The sequence below is a fragment of the Macaca nemestrina genome, chromosome 19, assembly GCF_043159975.1.
Source record: "Macaca nemestrina isolate mMacNem1 chromosome 19, mMacNem.hap1, whole genome shotgun sequence".
NCBI lineage: Eukaryota > Metazoa > Chordata > Mammalia > Primates > Cercopithecidae > Macaca > Macaca nemestrina.
Window position 1 is genome coordinate 14,376,151 of NC_092143.1, and position 25,929 is coordinate 14,402,079.

Sequence of the window (25,929 nt, forward strand, 5' to 3'; positions counted from 1 at the left end):
TATTTGGGGTTCTTGTGATGATGCTTTTCTGTGTACAGATAGTTGTTAAAATTTGGTGTTTCAGCAGGAGGGATGAATAGTGTAGGATTCTATTGAATCATCTTGCTCTGCCTCTGGAAAAAAATCTGTTGCTATTTTCAAGTATTTTTCTCATTCTCTCACACTTAGGATTTAATTTTGTTAGACTACTTGATATTTTCCTAAATATATTAAATACTTTTACCTTTTTTCCCCATTCTTTTTTATTCTTTCTATTTTACCCTGAGTATACTGAAAACATTTTTTATTGCTCTATTGTCAAATTTAGTTTTTTCACCAGTCCGTTGAATATGTTGTTAAACACAATCTTTCTATTTTTATATCAAGAATTTCCATCTCATTCTTTTTTGTAATTTTTATCTCTCTTCTAGAATTATTCATCAGACATTTCATACTGCCTGTCTTTTCTACCAGATCCTCTACTATACTAACCATTAAATTTCTTATCTGATTTTTTTCTAAGAGGTAGCTCATATCTGAATCTGGTTTTTTTTTTTATTGTCTTGTCTCTTAACCATATGCTACTGGGCTTTTCTCTCAATTATGTATCATACATTTTTAAATGAAAACTGAACGTCTTGGTAGAATGGTATAGATTGAAGTTATGCCAGGAAACTGGCATGCCTTTTCATCCACCAGAACTTTAGAGTGAGTCATTAAGTTGAAATAGATACTTTTTCTCTGTGTTTAAGGGTTGATTTCAGTATGGTTACTCTTAGTGCAACACAGGTGTATTAGTCCCTTCTCACACTGCTGATAAAGACATACCCGAGACCGGGTAATTTATAAAGAAAAAGAGTTTTAATGAACTAATCATTCCACATAGCTGGGGAGGCCTCACAATCATGGCAGAAGGCAAAAGGTACGTCTTACTTGGTGGCAGACAAGACAGAATAGGAGAACCAAGCAAAAGCAGTAACCCCTTATAAGACCATCAGATATCCTGAGACTTGTTCACTACCACGAGAACAGTATGCAGGAAACTGCCCCCATGATTCAATAAACTCCCACCGGCTACCTCCAGCAAGCTGTGGGAATTATGGGAGCTACAATTCAAGATGAGATATGGGTGGGGACACAGTCAAATTATATCAATGGGCTTCATATTGCATTTAATGTTACGTTGTGTTTAATTTAAGGACTATTTTGCCACAGAGTTTTTTTCAATGTCTACTATACCCTCAGCTTTGCATCTTCCCTTTGTCCCAGACCTCAGAGCAGTCTGTCTTCATGCTCTTCACCTTTTCTATCTATAACTTGCTACTTGACACATTCCAGACTGGAGATAAAGTACAGGTTCTAGGTTGTTGTAATTAAGTCCGTTCACAGGTAGGCACTGTGATCCTGGATCTTTGGGGTGAGGTCTTCTTTGTGCTTGCACTGAGTCTTGGCTGTGTGTTTTTGCCCGGCTTGTATTCTTACCTCCCCCATATGCAGAGGGTTTGTTCCTCTTCCACAGTTTAAAGGTATTTTTTACTGGTTTCTGAAGGGTGACAGAGTTTGCTGCCTGTTCTCAAATAGTGTCAGGTTTTTTGCTCCATAGGAGAGCTGCAGTGCAGTGGGAGAATCTGGAGGAGGGGATGAGTCGTGGCTCAGTTTCCATTTCTTACTGCGGCTTTTGTTCTTCTAGCACAGTTGTGTATTATGGAAAAAAAAAAAAAAAAGGCTTTTCAGGGTTCTTGTCAATGACTTTTGTGAGCATCTGGTGATAACTTGTAGAGAAAAGCCGGAAGGAGTACCCATTTCCCTAATGCCTTCTGTCCCTAGAGTTTCTCTATTCTCTAACTAGTAAACACACATCCTTTTAAAAATCCTTATTAAAATGTCAGATAATTTTTTAACACGTGTTTGGCAGCATCTCACCCTTCCAGGTAAGCAAGACCTCATGCCAAGTCTCTTTGTGGAGGCAGTTGTCTTTCTTTAAATTTTAAAAGCAAGAGTTCAAGATATTCACTAAATGAGAATACGATGTCATTTTAAAGCTACCATTCATTGTACAGTTACATAGCTAACCAAAGCAAGTAAGATGAGGAATATGTTACTGTCCCCAGCTTCAAAGAGGTGCAGTATCCACACGGAGACAATCACAGAAACAGAGACATTGAATACAAGGTATTACATATCATAATCACATGCAAATAGCTAGCCGGGGATATGTGGAAAAAGGGAATATCCTATTATTAGATGTTTAATTCCATTACACTGTTGGACTCTAGTCTAATATTGGAGCCTAGCCTAATATTAGTTATCAATTTAATCTATGACAAGGGTTATGCTCAAAAAGATTATAAAAAATTCATGTTAATTTTTATGCTGAGGTGACTGGAGATAACTCCTTTCCCCCTCTTTTTCCTATTCAATCATAGGCTCTTTTCCAAAGAAGAGTGCACAAAGAAACTACCAGAGAGATAGGGGAAAAACAAAGAAAACATTTTATTTCAGAAGCTCAGAAAGAACATTTTGAGAAAAAAATTGTCCAGTGTTATAGTAACTATTTGGGTCTGTACATCAGGGCAAATTGGTTCTATGGCCATATTTTTTGCCTTATGGTTTAAAAATAGAAAGTTTTCCCTATTTTCCAACCTTCCATAAATTCAGAATTCCAAGCTATCATTCTGTAGTTTTCCAGAGCAAGTTATTCCCTGACATGAAATGCAGAATGCTCACAAGTTGATTAGTTGAATTATTGACATATAATGCTGCTCAGTGATTTCTATATGCTGATTATCTTTATTTGCTAACCAACATATTTTCTATCATTCACCAAAGTTATTAATGACAAGAGATTTTTATAATGGTAGTTGTCTGCAAAGCCTTTGGTGATCAAGATATTTACATTTCACAAATACAGCATTAAGGTAAAAATTCAATCTTCATGTATCATCTTGTCATGATAAAAACTCAAAAAATTTATAACTCTTAAAAGATAGTGAGGCACAGCAGTCATCAAAGACCTCGTAAGTCAAAATCACATGCGGATTGCTCATCATTTTCTCCTCCTAGGGAATTGCAATATGAATAATGTTATTCTTTTAAAAATCCATTTCTGAATACACTGTGAAAAAAGAGAGAAAATGAAAATCTAAAAAAAAGAGATAATTGTTTAAAATTTTCAGTGTGGTATATATCTGTGAAATGGATAAAAACACAGATATCTACATATTGAAAGTACTTAGCAAGGGGTAGCAAAAAAAAGGAAACAAAACCTGGAACTAAAAATAAAATCATCATACACCAATTAATTGTGGAATTTGGAAATTATCAGTAAGACAATTTTTAAAATAATATTCCATGTCTTTATAAAAGCAATATTTAATTTATATATGTATACTTTTATAAAGTATACATATATATATACACACACATATATATATATATTTTACAGGCTATTATGGAACAGAAACATTACCTAAAACATCCATGCAGAGAAAATGACAACTAATATTTGGCTATGTGTTCTGTCTTCTTTCCAGGTATGTTTCTATATGTGTAAGTGTGGTATATACACTCATGTATAACAGATAATTATTTCTAATCATTTTACTATTGCATGTAGTATTTTATAACATTCGTATTGGTATTGTGCTATGTTTTTGTATGTGTATATGTGTATAAAATGCCTGTATCTAATTGACACATTACATATTATTGTGCATCTACCATTTTGCATCAGCTTTTACTTAGCTTTATGCCAATAGCATTTTCCAAATCTTCATAGAATCTTAAATGCTATTTTTTGAATGAATGTTTAGCATTACCTTGTATAGATATACTAATTTTATATAATCATTTTCAAACTGATGCACATTTACTTCATTTCCAAATTGCATAATATTTAAGGTGTTGCCATAAGAACATAAGTACTCACTTTTCTGTGGGTGTATCTAGTTAGTCATAGAATGAGTATTATAAATTACTATAGAAAAATGAATATGTGGCTGGGCATGCTGGCTTATGCCTCTAATCCCAGCACTTTGGGAGGCTTAGGTGGGAGGATCACCAGAGGTCGGAAGTTTGAGATCAGCCTCACCAACATGGAGAAACCCCGTCTCTACTAAAAATACAAAATTAGCCAGGCGTGGTGGCACAGGCCTGTAATTCCAGCTACTCAGGAGGCTGAGGCAAAACAATCGCTTGAACCCGAGAGGCAGAGGTTGTGGTGAGCCAAGATCGCACCATTGCACTCCAGCCTGGGCAACAAGAGTAAACCTCTGTCTCAATAAATAAATAAATAAATAAATAAATATGTATCAGGTTCTTGATACATATTTTTCGAGAAACACAATAGCAATTTTCACTCTCACTTAAAGAATATGAATATTAGCATTGAAATTTCATTTTAATGAAGATTTGCCAGTTCACTTGGAAATCAGATAATCCTCAGGACAAAAATTGTATGGTATGTATATCAATTATCTCAACCAAATTGTCTGTCTCCACCTCTCCCATCAGTCAGTGACCACAAAGTTCAAGCAGACATGCAGCAAGCAGATAAATTATAATGATATTGACACACATTAAAAAAATCAATACAAAATACCACAACCTAAATTATCCTATAGATATACATTAAGATTAAAAAAAAACTTTTAAGACTCAATTTACTTTATATGAGTTAATTATAGGAAAATATTATAACAAACTCTAGTGACATATATTATGCAGTAAATCCTTAAAGATAATTCTATTTTGAATTGGTTAAATGTGGTAACTAAAAATATTCTATTACAAATATAATACTTAAGCAGCCTATGGAAAGAAAAAGTTTAAAAATAAACAGTGACAAAGATAGTTTGACCACTCAAATACGAGATACAAATTAACCTATAAGACCCTGTAAGAGAACTACTGGGTACATACTAAGTCCCAGGTTCTGTGTAAGACTTGGGATAATTGTAAATGTACAGATAGGCTCCATATTCTCATGCCACAATCTAATGGGGGACAGAGATAATAAATCAAAAATGCATAACAATTATATATTAACAATGGTGACATCTATTATAAAGAACAAGTAAAAAGAAGTACAGTGTGTTATATGAAGGTATAACAGGAAAATTTGATCTTGATGAGATGTTAGGAAAGTAAAATTTACACTGAATGCTGAAAGATGCTTAAGAGTTAGGCACAGAGGAAGGCAGGGACTTCTCAAGAACCAGAGACAATCTATGTAAGAACTTGAACCAGAAAATACCTTGATGTATTTGGAAAACTAAAATAAAGTGCACTACTCAATGTAGTGAATTTTAAATATAACAGATAAAATTGTATCTCAAGAGCAAGAATTTCAATCACAGAAGTCCTTAAAGGCCACGTTGAGAAATTAAGAGTTGATCTTTAACAAAAAAAGGAGCCTGTTCAAAAATGTGCTTCAAAAAAGTAAAGAAAGAAAACCTATGGTATCTGAAGGAAATTTCACAGAAAAGATGCAGAACTATAAGAATATCTTAAAATTCTGAACTCCATACAGCATATATATCAGTTTTTACTTTACTCAGTAACAATGGTAAATACATTCCCCCAAGTAACCAATATTTGTATCACTTAAGAGAAATACTGTATATTAAAAAATGGCTAGGAGAAGGCAGACCCTCCTTCAGATACAGGAACCAATAATCTTCATCACTTAGACACATTTTTCCTAAACATTAAACCATAACATAGCAAATATCTACATGACTCTATTAAAATTTTCTGTGATATATCTCATATATACAAAAAGGTGTAACTATTGCATGACAAATGGGACTTCTGCCTCCAGTTAGACTGTAGAAGTTGATGAAAAAACACTCTAACAATTAACAAAATCAGATAAATTAAAATGCTTATTTTTTTAAGTGTCGGAGAGTTGTGGTTACAATGGAACTTAAAAGACCTGCAGTATAAAGGACAAGCCTAGGTGAGAAGAAGATGGGGTGCAGGGCCTACTTTCCTTCCTGAGGGTCCCTAAAGGAGCCTTAGCAGGGGCAGAATTAGAGCACCTGTCATGGGCAGAGGACCCAGATGAGTAATTAAAACCAGGCAAACATGGAGAACAGTTACCATTTTTCTATCTAATCATTCTGTTCCCCAAATCTTAGACTTGACTTTTTTTTATTTCAGAGAAAATCTCAACTATTATCTACGCACATGTTGGCTTTCTTCCTAATTTTTCATGTTATCGTCTGATTTTCCAATTAGATAATTAGATATTTCTCTTTTTAACACATTTTCACTTAAACTCTTCCATAATTTCTTTTCCTTATTTTCCTAGTGGTGAACTAAATATCTGTTGACTGACTGGTTGGTCCACGTCCATATGATCCAAAACTCTAGGTCAGACAAAAAAACAGCATCCTCTTTGAATAGGAATTAGTGGAATTATATGGAATTTAAAGAATCTTTAATGAAACTGTTAGAAAAAGAGACTGTTTTTGACAAACCAGAAGCAAGTAAACCGTTTCACAATTACTGGGCACTATTCGATTAGAAAACTATTAATAAGTTTTGGAAATTTATATAATTACCCTTTATAAATACCATCATAAATGGTTTAAAGACTATATTCTTAAAGAAAACAAAGCCACTCTTCAAAAATTGCTAAGAAATAGGTTGATCTGCAATTTAGATACTTATGTCAATATCAACTTTTCATCTGGTGTGCTGTATTGAACTCTTAGTTATTTGACTAAGAATTTTATATGACAAATGATTATCAAGCGATGTTACATGGTTCTTTTTGTTAATATTACCCAGGAGTTTTACTAATTCAGAAACTTTTCACACAATTCAATTATATAAAATATTGGATTAAAAAAATGGGAGAAAATTTTAGGTTAATAAGCAACAAAACAGTGTTGCATACTGTGTGTTCATTTTCAAAACGGTAATTAGAGCATGACTATTTGTGTAAATTACAGATTAATTAAATTTCACCAGGGTTAATTTTATGCTCATGATACTTTATTTCAATGCTTTTCCGTGTGCAGTAGCTCATACCTGTAATCCCAGCACTTTGGGAGGCAGAGGTGGGAGGATTGCTTGAGTGCAAAAGGTTGAGTCTGCAGTGAGCCATGATCACACCACTGCGCTCCAGCCTGGAAAACAGAGCAAGACCCTGTCTGGAATAAATAAATAAATGTCTGATATAATAGTACTAATAATTCACAATATAGAACAGAACCAATTTAAAATATAAAAATGTGTCAATTATCAATCCCAGTAAAAATGAAAGACTTTAAAATTTGCCTGAAAATTAATCTGAAGTTATTATTTTGTGTATAAACACTAAGGAACCTAAAACATACTAATATTATATGTATATATATATTCAATGATAAATAAGAACTAAAATATTCAAAATATTAAAAGACCCAAAGTAAAATAAATTAATTTGTATAACATATTGTTGAGAACTTTTTAATCATTTACTCAAGAATTCCATAATCATTTTGGTTAATTCAGAAGCCAAAAGCAATATAATAAGTTTTCATTTTAGAGTCAGAGAATCATGGGTTGAAATCTCTGCTTTTAAAATTCACCCTATCTTTTACCCCACAAATGCAATTTAATTTATCTGAGTCTCAGTTTCTCATTTATTCATGAGAATGAATAAATAAAATGAAAGGGGCAAATATTAATCTCCTGTGCATGTGTAAAAATCAATTACATTCATTTTTATGAAGTATCTAACAGTAGGTTCAACCTGTAGTGAACACTGAGAAATATTTTCATTTGAATCAATAAACATTTTATCACGGTTCGCAAAGTTATTCACATATTTTTTTAAATCTCAGAAGTTCTACACGCAGCAAGAATTAAACCTCAGTGAGCTGGCAGAACCTCTCCCTGAAAACGCAGGTGGCAGAGGAGTAATGAACATCAACAACTTGTGTTTCTCCAGATTGTAAAGCTGAAGGATTACTTACATGTACATTGGTATGAAAATAGCTTGGTTTACAATAGTGAAGTAAAGGAAAGCAAAATATGGCTTGGAAGATAAGGATAGTCTCTTTAATAAATGGTGTTGAGAAAACTGGATATCCACATACAAAATAATTAAACGAGACTCTTATCTTACACTATACACAAAAATCAACATTATAAGGATTAAAGACCTAAATGTAGACCTGAAACCATAAAACTCTCAGAATAAAACTCCTTGGCTGGAAAGCTCCTTGATATTGGCGTTGGCAATGATTTTTTTTGACTGACACACCACACCAAAAGCTCAGGCAACAAAAGCAAAAGTAAGCAAGTAGGATAAAGTTAAACTAAATATGTCTGCACAACAAAGAAAACAATCCAAAAAAGGCAGCATAAGGATTGATGGAAAACATTTCTGAATCAAATATCTCATTAACCAAGGGACTAAATACAAAAATATATAAGGAACTCGCACAACTCAATAGCAAAAAGCAAAAACAAACAAACATTCGAAAATGGGCAAAGATCTGAATAGACGTATTTCCAAAGATGTCATATAAATGACCAACAGGCATGTTTAAAAAATGCTCAACTCTATCAATCATCAGAAAAATACAAATCATAACCACCATGAAATATCACATCACATCTATTAGAATGGCTGTTACAAAAAGACAAGAGGTAAGATGTAGTGAGCAAGGGCGTTGAGAAAAGGGACTCCTTGTATGCTGTGGACAGAAATGTAAATTATGTTATTATGAAAAACTGTATGGAAGTGCCTCACACAATCGAAAATAGAACTACCATACGACCCAGAAACCCCTCTGCTGGCTATGTACCTGAAGGAAATGAAACCAGCATTCTGTAGAGATCGCTACAGTCCCATGTTCTTTCTAACATCATTCACAACAGCCAAGGTACAGAACTAACCTGCATGTTCATTGATGAATGAGGACATAAATTGTGGTACACATATATAATGAAACATTATTCAGCTGTACAAAAGAAAAAAATACTGCCATTGGTGACAACACAGCTGAAATTGATAGACATTATGCTAAGTGAAAGAGGCCAAATACTGCATGATCTCAGAAAGACAAATATGGCATGATCTCATTCATATTTGGAGTCTAAAAATAAGCTGAATACATAGAAACAGAAAATAAAATAGATAGAGCAGTGGTATAACCAGAAGCAGGGAGGAGAAGGAAATGAGGAGAAGTAGGTCAAAATGTGTAAGTTTGCAGTTATATAGAATGAGTAAACTGAGGGACCTAATGTACTGCATGAGGACTGTAACTTAATAATATTGTGAAGCATAATGAAAATTTGCTGAGTGTAGACCTTGAGTCCCATTTCCTCAAAAGAGAAAGTAATGTTAACTATGGAAGGTGAGGAATTTGCTGACTAATTTGCTTGACTAATTATTTCACTATGTATATGTATACCAAAACCTTATTCTATATACCTTATATATATGCAATAAAATAAATAAATAATGAAAATGTAGTAAATCCAAATTTGAATTACCATGCATATAAAATACAAAATGCACCTTGAAGACTTACTATGAAAAAGAATGCAAAGCAACTCATTACATTTTTAAATACAAATTTCGTGTTAATAGAGTAATATTTCAAATACATTCAGTTAAATATAACTTGCCTCTCTCTAACTTTGCTATTTCAAGAAAGTTACATAAATGGAATCATCTAGTATGTGATCTTTGGGGATTGATTTTTTTTCACTCAGCACAATACCATTGAGATACATCCACGTTGTGCTTATCGTTAGTTTATTCCTTTTTATTGCTGAGTCTGTTCAACATTGACCTGTTGTAAGATATTTTGGCTTTTTTTTTTTGAGATGGATTCTAGCTCTGTCACCCAGGATGAAGTGCAGTGGCGTGATCTTGGCTCACTGCAACCTCCGCCTCCCGGGTTCAAGCTTTTCTCCTGCCTCAGCCTCCTGAGTAACTGGGATTACAGGCGCGTGCCACCACTCCCGGCTAATTTTTGTATTTTTAGTAGAGACGGGGTTTCACATGTTGTCAGGCTGGTCTCCAACTCCTGACCTCGTGATCCACCCACCTCGGCCTCCCAAAGTACTGGGATTGCCTGCGTGAACCACTGCACCTGGCTGAATTTTGCCTCTTATGAATAAAGCTACATATGAACTATCAAAGAAAGAAGAAGAAAATGCATGAACTATCCAGTTTAAAATCTAAATGATAAAACATCTAAGCCAACAACAGAGCTGCTCAGTACTTACACAAATAAAGGTAATCTAGGTCTACAGTGCTTTCTAATTCTGGCTCAGTCCTACTCTCAGTAAGTTCCATGGCAGGCTTTGTGAGAAAGGGGGCCAGTCTATGTTACACTGTATTTTCCTTTTTTTTTTTTTTTTTACCTTTTTTGTTATTAAACCAGCACAACCCTATCTCTTTAATTTTATTTCACGAATGCTCAACTTCTCATGCTTTGACCCAAAATTTAAATCTCTCTAGTGACTTTTAAAAAACTCTTGTTTTCCATTGCCTTTTGCTTCATATTGGAATAGAATGGTTCCTAGGGGAATAGGTGAATGAATCAGCAAATGGTCAGCAGGTGAATGTTAAATAGGCTCAGAAATAATAAAAAGGTATAAATTATTGATAAACACAACATGGTCCCTAGGGGACAATCTGGGCCAATGTCCTATCTTCAGTTTACTGTTTGAAGAATAAATGTTTTTAGCATTTAACTTTCTATTCCAAGCTATATATTCTATTTTTTAAAGCTACTAAATTTTATAAAATTCCATCAGTATTATGTAACATAATTTTCTTTTTAAAGATTAAGAACTAGATAAAATCCTTTATTTGAAAAAAAGTGTATGTACTGTGAGGATTGTTATAGAAAGTCACAAATATTTCTTGAAAATCCTGTATGAAACACATAACGATGCAAAAGGATAGATTATTGATTGACTTATTTCTATTGGAACTGTATTTAGACTCCAAATGCTTAATAAAAACACTAAATTTATGTAAACAGAATTTCAGGAGCATATGACAGTGAATGTCATAAAGAATATTACTAAAAGTATTTTTAAAAATAGCTAGATTATCATTTGAGTATGTATATTTGAAAAACATAATATTAATTAGAAACTGCTCCTATCAAAAGATTAGGAGCATAAGAGGCCAATTCATTTTGTCAATGGCTTTCCCTGGATTGTCTAGAAGGAAAGCATGAGACAGTGATACGCCTCTCATCTGAAATATTGCAATAGCTTCTTAAATTGCTTCCTAGTTTTCCACCTAGGTGCTTTCACCTCTGATCATATTTCCTATTTTTTTCTTTTGTATTTTTGAGAAAGGATTTCACTCTGTCAGGCTGTAGTGCAATGGTGCAATCATAGATCACTGGAGCCTCAATTCCTGGCTTCAAGTGATACTCCTGCTTTAGCCTCCTGAATAGTTAGAACTGCGGATGCATGCCATTAGGTACAGCTAATTTTTAATTTTTGTCTGGTAGAGATAAGGTCTTTCTACATTGCCCAGGCTGGTGATCATCTCCTTTTTTCTTTCTCTCTTTCTCTTTCTTTTCTTTTCTTTCTTTCTTTCTTTCTTTCTTTCTTTCTCTCTCTCTCTCTCTCTTTCTTTCTTTCTTTCTTTCTTTCTTTCTTTCTTTCTTTCTTTCTTTCTTTCTTTCTTTCTTTCTTTCTCTCTTTCTCTCTCTCTTTCTCTTTCTCTCTCTCTCTCTCTTTCTCTCTCTCTTTCTCTTTCTCTCTCTCTCTCTCTTTCTCTCTCTCTTCCTTCCTTCTTTCTTTTTTTTTTTTTGATGGAGTTTTGTTCTGTTGCCCACGCTGAAGTGCAGCAGCACGATCTTGGCTCACTGCAATTTCCAGCTCCTAGGTTCAAGCAACTCTCCTGCCTCAGCTTCCTGAGTAGCTGATACTACAGGTGCATGCCACCATGCCCAGCTAATTTTTGTGTTTTTACTAGAGATGAGGTTTCACTCTGTTGACCAGGCTGGTCTTGAACTCCTGACCTCAAGTGATCCACTCACCTCAGCCTCCCAGAGTGCTGAGATTACAGGCATGAGACATTGTGCCTCTAACTGGTGATCATATTTCTAGCATGCTTAAAACCATAAAAATATGCCCCCAAAATCTTCTTTGAACAAGCATAATATTTGGTATGGTCCACAATGGGCATGTGTCTCTTGCATCTTGTGTCAGACCCTGCCTTCCTTTCTGTGAGCCTGCCATATGTATTCCCTGCATTTTCTCCAAACTCGAAGTCTTTGCCTGGAATTTCCACGGAAATTCATATCCTAGTCATCCTTCAGATATTGAATAAGTAGTTAATGTTCTGCCTTCTCCCTCAACAAAGACTAGGTTAAATTTCAATATTGCGTTTATGTCACTGTGTATCACTCATTTGTATTTCTTAACAAAGTTGCAACTTTAATAATCTATTTGTATGAGTATTTGACCAATCTTTATGCCAACAGACTGACAAAAAAATAAAAAAGAATAGGAACCAAGTTTTCTTTTGTTCCCCAAAGTATCATCAGAATTTAGCACTATTTCTAGGAAATGGTAAACATCCAATAAATATTTTTCAAACGAATCAATCAATGAAAATGAGATAACATTCTGTGATTTCAAGAAGTTGTATCTACAGTTAATATTGCTCTTCTTTGGAAAACTCAAGACCACTTACTGTGAACAATCATTTTTTGTTCAGTAAATCCTATTAGCTACACATGCACTTACTCCCTTTTGATGTGCAAATTAAGAAAATAGAATACAAATGCTTTCCAATGTGGGTTTATTCTCTTTCAGATACGTATTTAAATGGTTTGTCATCCTGAATTCTAGCAACATTGCACATTTATATTTGAAAGTACTTAGTGATGTCAGAAATAATTATCAAGTAATATGTAAAAGTATGTAATTACTTTGTGCTGACGTGGCACTTGTAATTGCTTGAGGGGGATGAATACTTGAGCACACATAAAAAGTGAAATTAAATAATTCTGGGCCAAAAAAAAAGAAGACACGAAGGCTATTTGTTCCATGACAAAACTAATAATGTTATAATAAGAGGAAAAAAGAAGAGTGATATAGATAAGATAATGAAAAGAAGAGAAAGAACAGCATGTGTGTGTGTGACTTTAGAACTTGTCAATATTGGACTGCTACACTAGACTAGTTTTCTCTCTTCCCTACCTCTCTAATAAAATAGGGGTATTTAAAATGAAAGTGGAAACATAATCTTCCTAGTTTCTGTTTAAGTATGTATAAATATGACATACAACATTATTTTCACACAGTATATTTTGAAAAATCAAAATGTTATAAAATGAAAAAAACAAACAGACAACTGCATAATTTGGTCACTTTCTAAATAGTCTAGAAGAATTTGACCCGTTTTGAGTCTTAGTTCAAGTGAGCAACTACAAATGGCTCATTAACATTAGTAATCCAGGAATGACACTGCCCATTCATCAGAGAATGTGTGATTAGGCAGCAGGGTCTTAGTCTAGAGCCTCATCTTTTCTAATTTTGAAAGGCAGTGGGCGTATCTCATTTCTTCATATTAAATGTCTATGATGCTTATTTAGATTAGGAAGCATTAATATTTCCTCAACAGATGAAAACAGATGGCAAGCCAGCATCTTTTAAAAACTAAATGTATTTGAATTTTAAGAGGGAATACTGTTCACTTTGCTTAAATACATTTCTGTATCTGTCTCATTTGTCAATGCTGAAATCTTAAATCAGTCATTAATCCAGTATGATTTTTACCTAAAGGTAATAAGCACAATTGAATTTCATTTTGCTGAACTAGATGATAGAAAGTAAATAACTTTCTCTTCTTCGATGTTAATCTGCATTTCAGTAATGGTTATGATTGTTCCCATATATCACACACTTTCTGTAAATTGGCACTTTGTAGTTCAGGAAAGAATACATTTTAGAGGCTCTATCCTGGCTATAGAGCTACATTCAAAATAATGTGTCAGAAGAAATCCTGTGCAGCAAGTTATGCCCATATTCCAGTGCATTAAATATTATAGAATATAAAAGTTAAATATTAAATGAAACCATCTATTAGTTGAAGTGCTTCAGAGAAACAGAATGAAGTGTGTGTGTGAGTGTGTGTGTGCTTGTGTGTGTGTGTGTGTAAAAAATCTTCAAGATGAGCCAGCAGGTCATTTATCAATTAAATGAGTCCATTGCTAGTCCATTTCTTTATTACAGATCCTTGACAAGTAGATAGATGGAATATAAAATTATATACATATAAAAGCCAACTGCTTAATCAAATAACTTTTTTGCTAGAGATGTCCACCACTGACTATAAAATTTAAGAAGTTTTTTTAATGAATCTTGGGTAGGGAGTAAACTATACAAGAGTGAGCAAAATGACTTCCAAGGAATAATATTAAAAATACGTATCAATGCAAACATATTTAGCATCTGTTATTTATACTTTGTGTTCTAAGATTTTAAAATTTAAAATATATGTAGAATGGCTGAAGTATTTTTTGAACTCACTCTTCTCTAGAATTTCCCTGCTAGAATGACCACCATCATGTTTGCCTGGATTATTTGAATTTCTTTTATTTTATAATCAGTTATAGTTATTCTTAAATAATATCTTGTTTTGATTTATGCAGGTTATTTTCTCCCATTAGAACACTAACCATAGTTATGTAACTGAAGAGACTGGGCACTATATAAAAAGATGTATAAGAAAGATATCTATTAGTCTCAAAATTTAAAAACATAAGCTAGTTTTCACAATTACTATTAAATAACTGTTGCTACATGTTGAGTTCATAGACTACATTGCTACCATCTGTGCAGAAATACTACACTGAGCCATTGATAAGTATTGTAAATAGAAAATAAATGTGAATATTTCATGGTTCCTGAATAAAAATGGGAATACTCATTGATCCCCATGATAAAACTACAAAACAAATAAATTATAGACAAAAAGTAGACTCAAACTCTAACAAAAATTAATGTAATAATTCCCTTAATTATTTTTGAATTTTATTTTCAATCGCGGGCATTCAAGCTAGAAACTAGAAGAAAATAAAAGGACTGGCCTGACATGATGGCTCATGCCTGTAATCCCAGCACTTTGGGAGGCGGAAGCAGGTGGATCACTTGAGGTCAGGAGTTCAAGACCAGCCTGGCCAACATGGAGAAGCCCTGTCTCTACTGAAGATACAAAAATTATCTGGGCATGGTGGTGTGCATCTCACCTACTCAGGTGACTGAGGCAGGAGAGTTGCTTGAACCTGGGAGGTGGAGGTTGCAGTGAGCCAAGACAGTGTCACTGCACACAAGCCTCAGTGACAGAGTAAGTTTCCATCTCAATAAGAAGAGGAAGAAGAAGAAGAAGAAGAAGAAGAAGAAGAAGAAGAAGAAGAAGAAGAAGAAGAAGAAGAAGAAGAAGAAGAAGAAGTAGTAAGGGGAAATAATAATGACTAGTAGAAAATGGAGAAAACATGTAAATCATAATAAGTAAAAACCTGGTAAAATAATTGTAATTGTGTTCATTCACATATTGAAAATATTGAAAAATATTTAACACTAACATTTTTATTTCAGTATAATTACTGAACAAAAGCTAGAACTAAAAATTAGGAATTTTATTTTTTATTTTTTATTTTTTATTCTTGTGGTATTACTACAATAAATCTGTCTTACCAGATCAATTGATTTTTATTTTAATATAAAAACTATAATCCTTAAACTCATATAAAACCTAGATTTTTTCAACTATCATAATTTCCTGTACTTATCATACAATCTCCAATTATAAAACATCTTCTGAAAATGATGTGAGATCATCTGCTGGAGAGGAGTAATGGTGTCGTAGCATAGTTTATTGTGTATAATGCTGTGATATTGTACAAAGAGAGAAAACATACACTACGCCAGACAACCTTGGTTTAAGTTTCCATGTTGCTGTTTTCTTATTGTTATGTATTTGGGCAAATAGTCTCTCTGTTCCTTAGATTCCTCATCTGTAATATGGGATTGAAAATAATACCTGGTAAATGTGAGAATAAAATTAGTTAATACATAGGGAGACCTTAGAGTAGTAGCTGACACAAAGTAAGCTGTATAAAGTATTAGCTATGAATATATTAAGAAGCAGTATCACAAATATTTTTAGCATGTTTCTCACAGTTAAGCACACATTTTTCAGGGCAGCACTGAAGTTCTTACCCAATGTAACCTGGTCTCATTTTCTAGAAATGTTTATTATATTTATGACTGTAAGCCATTGTTTTGTAGCTTTTTATATTAATACACTTTTATATCACCACCAAATTTTTAAATTGGAGTTTAGAATTTGAAATCGCTGCAGGAATTTGCTACCTAGGCTTAAAATATTTCTAAATTGTCACTTTGTTATCAATACCATCTTCTTGTTTTGAAAACATGGTTAATAACACTGACTAATTTCTTGAAGTCACTAGCTTATTTTGGGGAAAATCTTTAATATGACAGGGATACATATGCTTTGTTGCTGAGCTGAACTCACACAATGGACATGCTTAGCTCCCATACCTGATACCTCATGAAACATGAACGACAGACACATGCTTGTAGAACCTAACCGTTCCATTTTCCCTGACACTTCCATTTACAGAGAGAAGTTTTGCTCATACAGGCTAGATCTCACTCTGCATGTTAGAGCAGGACTATAAAAACAACTGTGCAAACCGAAACTGTGCAGAGTGATCTTAAAAACCAAAGAAGAATATACAATTGACCGTTCAGGGACCTTTAACCATTTTGACAAAACACTAAAAATTCTCACATTGTCGGTTATGAATCCATGGGAAAATAAAAAATATATTTAAATTTTATTTCGCAAACTGCAATTTAAAATATTAGAAACATAGACAAGTAGAATGTTGTATTCTTCATAAAATTTTATCAAGACTAGGTGAAAAGTTCTTGCTTCCTTCTTAGTATACCACTTCTATTAAGGAGAGAAATAACTGAATAATTTAAATAGTTGTAAAGTTCTATTTTGTGTCTCTATTTTAGCTTGTTAGTTTTACATCTTTCGTTATTCTTTTGATGGTTGCCCTACAGAGTGCAACATACCTCCGTGATTTATTAAAGTCTAATATAATGTTCTCCTATTAGCATTTTTCAGAAAGTACAAGAATTTTAGAGCACTTTAACTCTATTTACATCCCTCTTAGGAATAAAATGAAGTCAGACAATTTTTCATATTTAATGTCCAGCATTCAAATATTACCCATCTTACCAGGAAGTAAGACCGCAGGACTGAAAACAGAGCAAAAAACAGACCATATAACATATCCATAGTAGGTTCAGATATCAGAATTATCAGACACAGATCTTAAAATGCGTATGACTTATATATGCCAGAAATCAGATGATCTGATAAAGAAATACACTAACTTCTATGCTATGAAAACTACCAAATGGAAATTCTAAACCTGAGTAACACAATAAATTAAACTTGGAGCTGAAAATATGGATCTAAGCTTTTTTAAATAGAAGAAAAAAATGTATAAATTGGAACATAAGTGTCATTCTAGGTTTATTCCAGCAATACTAGTTTACTTTATCATTTAAAAATCAATTACTATGATTTGCCATATTAACAGAATAAAGGAAAATGCACATTCCAATAGATCAAAATTTCGATATCTAGATACTTATTTTTGACTTAAAATTATGGCAAATTAAGAATAGAATAAAGCATGTTCAATCTGATAAAAAAAAAAGTATGTGAGAAATAAAATTACAACATGATAATTCAGTTGTGCTTTGCTTCCAACTCTATCTGGCAAAACTCTGTGGGTTAGCACCCAAATCTGCTCTTTTTTTCTCCCTGTAATTATAATAGAAGCTTAATTAATATGAGTAGCTTTTGCTGCAATCCCAAACACTCCATCTGGTGGTTACTTGATAGAAAATTGTGAGAAAGAAAGCACACAGCTTATCTTATGTATAAAGTCCTATATTGACCCTCAGTTTGCCACACATCCTGTCTGTCTTTCTTTTACACCTAAGAGGTAGGTGTAAAATATGTGAATTATCATCAACCTAAATGAAAACAAAGAATCTATCTACAAAATTGAGAAAGATCTTTTTGGGAGTTTTTCCAGTAGATTGCTTGTACAGTAGTCCACCTTATCTGTGAGGAATAGGTTTAAAGTCCCCCAGTCAATGCCTGAAACTGCAGATAGTACAGAACCTTATATATGCTGTGATTTTTTCCTATACATATACACCTAATATAAATTTTAATTTGTAAATTAGACACAGTAAGATTAACAACTAATAATAAAATAGAACAATATAACTATATACTGTAATAAAAGTTATATAAATTTTATCTCTTTTACTCTCTCAAAATGTCTTACTCTACTGTTGTGTTGTGCCATCTATGTTGCCACAAATGAGATAGTTTTTCTCTTTTTAAGACTGTATAGTATTCCATTGGGCATTTATACCATATTTTCTTTATTCATCCATTGATGGACACTTAGGTTGCTTCCATATCTTGGATATCGTGAATAAAGCTAAAATAAACATGGAAGTGCAGCTCTCTCTTTAAAAACTAAAAATAGAATTACCATATAATCCAGCAATGCCACCTCTGGGTATATACCCAAAGGAATTAAAATTGGTAAGTTAAAGAGATATCTGCACTTCCATGTTTATTTCATCATTATTCACTATAGCCAACATATGAAAAGATGACTTTGTTAAGGAAGACATAAATATAAAATTTAAAAAGTAAAACAATGCTTCATTTGAATACATCCAAATGTAAAAACTTTCTGTGTAAGCAAAGAAATAAAAACAAAATTATAAGTACAATCTATTTATTGCACAAAGCATTAATGGCTATGAATATTTAAAGAATGCCTAGAAATCAATGAGGAAAATGCAAACAACTAAATAAGAAACCTGGCAAAGAATAGTGTAAACAATTCACATACACACGAAGTGAATGGGGACAAAATTCCCCATTAACCAGAATAAATCAAATGGAAACAATAAAATCTCATTTATTTCCCATGACACTGGGTAAAATTCAAAAGTCTAACAATAATATATAATGAAGATTTGGAGAAATAGGCACTCTCAAACACCAATGATGAAAGTACAATAGAACAGCCACCTTGGAAAGCAATTGCTGCTATACAGCATAGTTGAAAATATATATATACTGGTAACTGAAAATATTGTGTTTCTCTTTGGAAAAATTGTATAACCTTTTTTCTTAGTTTTCTAATTTCAAAACAAATAATACTGGCATGTATTATAAAAATGTTATAGGGATAAAATCAATAACCAAATGCAAAGCACTCAAAATCTGGTACTATTATTTTTATTATTATCATTAGTGTAAACTAGGAGACACTAATATATAGGCACATGGAGACATTTACAAGCAAGCATTGCAGCACTGTCTGCAAAACAAATGAGTGTAATGTAATTACTCATCAATAACATAGTGAGTATATAAATGAATTAGTCTCATGCTTAAATATTCTTAGAAATAATTTTTAATATTTTTTTAAAAAAATAATTAATACATACCAGATACTTCATTTAGGCTTAAATGGTATGAATTTGTTTATGATACTAATTCTCTTTAGTATTAGTATAGTGTAATACTAATAGGCAGATAAATAGGCAGATAAATCCATGTTCAATATGATGCTGTGAACCACAAAACCAGACAAGTAAGGAGACTGATTTTATTCAGGCTACTGCAAAGGAGAAAGCACCTTTCATCCTAAGATCAGAGCGTCTCAGCTGAGTGGTCCATACTAGATATTTATAGGGACAGAGGATAAGTTACGGACTGGATGATTTATATCTGGGATTGTTTTGTAAGGAGGGGAAGTCTCCATCAGTAGGCTGGACAGGAAACATTTTCTCTGTGTTTCGCTAGTTTAAGGGGAAAAACATTTCTAAACTTAGCTAATAATTATTGGACAAAAGAATAAAAGTTGGCAGGAGGCAGAGTGAGTTCAGAGTGAGTTAAGGTCAGCCCTTGTTATTCATAAGTTGAAAACCTTTTAAGGTAGGCAAATAATACCAAAAAGTGTACGCACGCACACATGTGAATAAGTTCACTTACGTATGTGAACTTGCAAATGTAAGGCTGAATATTTGATGCAAAATTCATGATAGGCAATGCCTCTAGGAAAAGAGAAAATGGAAGGTATCTTGCATTAGATATCAAAGTAAACTTCAGCTTTAACTCTAATATTTATTTAAAAATAAAACAGGAGGTATTTGTGACAAAATCTTAACATTTTTTCCTGATCAGTGAGACTATATATGTCCCAAGAGAATTATTTTCACGTATTTTATGATTTTATGAAATTATGAAAATGATAAAGCAAAATAATCAGTGAAAATAAAAGAAAGAAAAATGGAAGTGATAAAATAAAACAGAAGAGGTGAACAAGGGAAAGGAAAAGCATTAGTTCAAGATTGTGAAAATGGGGGAAGTGTTACATAGAAGAACTGGAGTATTTCTGCTGTTGTGTTGTGGAGGACATTTAAGTCTTTTGTGAAAGTAAAAGTGACAGATGTCAGGTTGGAGTGCATCAAGGGATGAGTAGAATGTGAGAAAATGAAGACACAGCAAGAAATATTTGAGGAAAGAAAAGGCAGAAATAGAAAGACAATTAAAAATGTGTAAGGATGCAAGGAATAGCTTCTTGTTTTATTTGGCTTTTGTATTATTTTCGCAATGAGAAACAGTAAAGCAGTCTTACTCAATCGTGGCTACATGTTAGAACCACCTGGGGATTTTAAAAATTGCTGGTGCCTTGTCTTATTCTGTTCACGCTACCATAAGAAAATACCACAGACTGGGAAGTTTAAACAACAGACGTTTATTTCTCATAGCTTTGTAGTTGGGAAGTTCCAGATCCAGGCGTCGGCCAATTCAGGTTCCTAGTGAGAGCTTGGTTCCCGGTTGGAGATGGCTGTTTAAAGAAGTCATTCACAACACTTGTTAAGATTGTAAGAACATGTGGAGTGGAGATTTACAGGCAAGGGGTAGGGTGAGGTCAGTGGACAGAAAATTATGAAGTGGAAACATCGGGGATTTTGTTATTATTTTTTACCAAAACAGTTATTAATTAAAAAATAAAAGAAAGGCAAGGTACAGTGGCTCACACTGGAAATCACAGTGCTTTGGGAGGTTAAGCAGGAAGAATTACTAGAAGTTAGGAGTTTAAGACCAAACTAGGCAACATAGCAAGACCCCGTTTTAACAACAACAACAACAACAAATCAAAAAAATTAGCTGATTGTGGTGGTGCACACCTGTAGTCCAAGCTACTAGGGAGGTGTGATGGTTAATACTGAGTGTCAGCTTGATTGGATTGAAGGATGCAAAGTATTGATCCTGGGTGTGTCTGTGAGGGTGTTGCCAAAAGAGATTAATATTTGAGTCAGTGGGCTGGGAAAGGCAGACCTACACTTAATCTGGGTGGGCACAATCTAATCAGCTGCCAGCAAATATAAATCAGGAAGAAAAATGTGCAAGAGAGAATTATATGCATACATCCTATTAGTTCTGTTCCCCAGAACCCTGAGTAATACAGGAGACTAATGTGAGAGGATCACTGGAGCCCAGGAGTTTGAGGAAAAAAAAAACAAACAGAAAAAAACAAAAAGAAATACATTTTTAAGCTTTATTTTCTGTTAACGTCACTTTTACTTTCTTCATGGAGATCCAAGTTTCTGATCTATATAGCATTTTTCTTCCATCTCAAGTTTATTTTTCAGTTTTATTGACTTATAAATATCTTCTTTTGACATTTCTTGTAGATTACATCTGCTGGGGATAAAGTCACTCAGTTTTTGTTTTTTGAGAAAGTTTCATTTCTATTTAACTTTTCAGAGATGATTTTTGCTGAATATAGAATTCCAGGTTGATTTTTTTTCTTTCAATACTTTCAATACTTTGCTCTCCTCTTGCTTGAATAATTCCTAACCAGAAATCTCTTGTGATTCTGTTCATTGTTTCAGTACAGATAAGGTGTCCCACTTCACCTCCCCCACCCCCCAGCTTCTTTCAAGATTTCTCTTAGGTTTTATGCAGTTTGAACCTGATATTTCTAGGTAGAGACTTTTTTGTATTTATCCTGCCTCATGCTCTCTAAACTTCCTGGCCCTATGCTTTTGTGCCTGCCATTAATTTTGGAATACTTTCAACCATAATGACTTTCATTTGCTCCATCCTCTCTTTCTTCACATTCCAGTATTACAAATGCATGTGTGTTACACTTTTGAAATTATCTCACAGTTCTTGGATATTCTGTTCCTTTTTATTATTTTCATTCCTTTTTTTTTTCTCTTTGCATTTCTGTTTTGGAAGTTTCTATAAACATTTCTTAAAGCTCACTGATTCTTTAGTTGGCTGTGTAGCATTTTCTGATAAACCAATCAAAGGCATTTTAAAATTTTTGTTACATTGTGATATCTAACATTTCCTTTAGATTATTTCTTAGGGTGTGCTTATATTACTTATCTGTTCTTACATGTTTTCTACTTTTTCTATTAGAGTTCTTCATATATTAACCATAGTTATTTTAAATTCCATGTCTGATCCTTCCAAAATCTGTGCTGTTTCTGAGTTTAGCTTTGATGCTTGCTTTTTCTCTTAAAACTGCTAACTTTTGTATTATAGCATACCTTTTATGTTTAAAGGCAGGCATGATACATCAGTTGATAGTAACTGGGATAAATTTGGCTTCAGGGTTAAGTTTTAGATTAATCTTGTTGAGTGTGGCTATGTTTAACATTTGTTGTAGCTGTGGGTGTCAGACGCCTCAATTTCTTCGTTTGTTGTTTTTGCCTCCCTTATTGCCTTTGGCTTTTACTAACAACCTCTTATGTACAATTTACAACTTTTTCAGCTATCATCCACTGTTATACTGGAGTCCTGTTTGTGTAAGACCTGTTTGTGGAGTCCTCTTTGTAAGGTGCAGTATTGGTGAAGCATCCTATAAAATTATGATTGAACCTCAGTCGTTAAATTGGTCAGAGTTCTTGGGCTGTGACCTTCACAAATGTGAAGGTGTTAGTTAGAGGAAATGCCCTCTCCTACATGTAATACGTATTTCATGCAAAATATTTTACCTTGTAGAGCACGACTTTGTCATGGAGAAGGTGGAGGGAATATTTCACAATGGTTATTCTTTTGGGCTCCTCACCATGAGAAGCTGGTGGGTGTCCTTGAAATAAAACCTTTAAAAAATGTGGGGGTGCCCTTGAGACTTAAGACTATGACCCCTAGAAATTTCTCATTCTCATGCTATTCTATACTCAGCCTCCAGCAATTTGTCAAAATTACCATTTAAGTGTTCCCAGCACTTTATGGCTCACTGGATTCTGCTCCAGGTAAGTCTGGATTTGCCTGTCTCTCCAGATTTGGGGTAAGGGGTGGTTATTGTCCTATGACCTCAGTTTTCAGATATACCAAAGAAAAATCATTGAACTTTAGTTTTTTTCTGCCTTTTTCTTATTTTAAGGACATGAGTGAAGACTTCAGCTCTTACAGTTTGGATCTTTAGATGAATTCTTAATATCTCAATGACATAAACAAATCTGAGCCCCAGTTTTATTGGAAGTGAAAAGCACACCCTATTGGTGAGAGTCGAGGGAAATAATGAAAATGATTTTTTTTTTTAATTTGGCAAAGCATCTGAAGCTCCAACTGTTACATGAAATGCTATTGACAAAAAAATCCCTCCAAGGCAGTCTGTTAAAAGAGTCCCAATGATTACAGAACTCTAACACTGGTTTGCTATGAAAACTAGAAAGCCATAGGTTCTATTCCTGGATCTGGATAAATTCTCTGTTCCTCCTTTCTTTAAAATTTATAAAAGTCCAGTTTTTAATGCCTGTTTTATGGGCTATATTCACTTGCCTACAGTAGGCAAATTTGTTAGTTGTATGCTATGCACTAGGCACTGTTTAAGCACTTGAGGTTAAATAGTATGCAACAGAAAGAAAAATCCCTGCCCTCATGCAACCTACATTCTCATGTAAAGATAAAGAAAAATGAGAAAAATACATAAAACATAATATGCTGGATATTAGTAAGATCTAAGAGGGGAAAAAGCAGACAATGGAAACCTGGGGAAAGTTATTTTAGATAACATGACCAGAAAAGAGTTCTTTAAAAAGATAGAGTAAATGCCTGAAGAAGGTAAGGGTCTCAACCATGCATCATAACTGAGGAAAACATTCCAGGAAAAAGGAAGAGCAAATGTGAAGGTTCTGAGTTAGAGCTGTCCCAGAGTTTTAAGGACCAACAACTAGGAAGCCAGTGTTGCTGGATTTGAGGCTAAAGGATGTAAAGTCAGAGAACAAAAGTAATTTAGACAGGAGGCAGGGAAATACTGGGTAGAAGAGGGTGGTCCCCAGTGAGGGCCCCACCTTCAAGCCTTGACCCACAGCCCCAAATGAAAACTTTGCATCCCTGTTTTCCCGCTCCAATGTTGCCTTTTCCAAAACCACCTTGGCCCTTCCTGGCCCCCATCCTGTACCAATAAAATCCCCAGGCTCCACTGGCAGAGCAATGACAAAGAAGGAAAGAAAAGAAGCAGCAACTTGACATTGGAGAGAAGCAGCTTGACTTCGGAGGGAAAGCTTGATGGTGGGACCTCGGAGAGGAGCCTGGTCCGGGCCGCCAAACTCCTGCAGAAGAACACCTTCCCATTCCACCCCCTTTCCAGCTCTCCATCCTGCTGAAAACCACTTTTGCCGGCAATGAAATCCCCCACATTTACCATCTTCAATTCATTTGTGTGACCTGGTTCTTCCCGGATTCTGAACAAGAGCTCAGGATACAGAGGGCTGTCACACTGAGCTGTTAAACACTAAATCCATCCATGGACTGCAAAGCTAAAATAGGGCACTGTTAACACATGCCCTCTTGGGCTCTGGAGGGTCACGGATACCCCCGGAGATGCTGCCGCAGGGTTGCATGGAGTTCTGCTTCTGCCAGTGCCCAGAGCATTCATCTCAGTCCCTGAAACTGCTCACCTGCATGCTCCCCACCCTGCAAGGGGCTGAGAGCTGCAAGTTGAGTAAATGAAGCATCCCTTTCACAAGTCCCACAAAGGAGTCAGGGAAATTTTCGCATTTCAAAAGCAGAGTAGAAAGAGAAAACTCATCTTACAAGTGCTTATGTAGGATCTTGTGTCTCTCTGTGTGTGTGTGTGTGTGTGTATGTGTTTGTGTGTGGAGAGAGAGAGAGATTGAGAGAGAGAGATGAGGGGTCTTGCAATGTTGCCCAAGCTGGATTTAATCTCCTGGGCTCAAGTGATCCTCCAGCCTCAGCACCCTGAGTAACTGGGACCACAGGCGTGCACCACTATGCCTAGCTGATTATTTTAATATTGCCAGAACTATAGGATCAAATCTGGGTAAGATAGAAATCCACTGGAGGGTTTTGAGCAGAGACATGACATAGTTTGACATAGGTTTAATAAAATTATTAGACCAGCTGTTCCTGAGTAGGGAGAAAATTATTGAAAGAATTTTTTAAAATGCATGTTTTTCCAGGCATGGTGCCAGGTATGTATCATAAAATAAATAGAGTTTCATTTTATATCAAAAACCATCATCTATGACAGATGGTAGAATTAGTGAACTACAGGACTAATAATATTTGATCGAAGGAAGATGAAGGAAAGGGAAGAAATACACAGAGGCAGACACGGGTGTTGTGGTGTTGTGCCATGTTCTCAGTATCCTAGGGCTGGGGTCAGAGACTGACATAAAAGAGGTGTCACTGAAAGTAGAGGAGGAGTATTACAAAGAGAAAAGATAACAAACTTGGAGTTTTGCTAAGATGCGACTCTGACACAGCTATCTTATTCTGATTCCAGTGCAATTCCTTAGAATCATCTCAGCACTTTTATCCATTAA

At 34.3% G+C, this 25,929-nt stretch overlaps 1 long non-coding RNA gene across 2 annotated transcripts in view; it reads left to right on the forward strand.

The window, feature by feature from the left end:
* The window catches only part of LOC139360099 (uncharacterized), a 52,453-nt gene that overhangs the window by 5,130 nt on the left and 21,394 nt on the right, over window positions 1–25,929 (forward strand). Inside the window, exons 2-3 of one of the 2 annotated variants that reach the window (XR_011617208.1) lie at window positions 3,425–3,512; window positions 7,815–8,165. This is a non-coding gene — a long non-coding RNA (uncharacterized lncRNA). Of the gene's footprint in view, window positions 1–3,424; window positions 3,513–7,814; window positions 8,166–25,929 lie in introns of those variants that run through there. The other variant, XR_011617209.1, reaches the window with a different exon arrangement.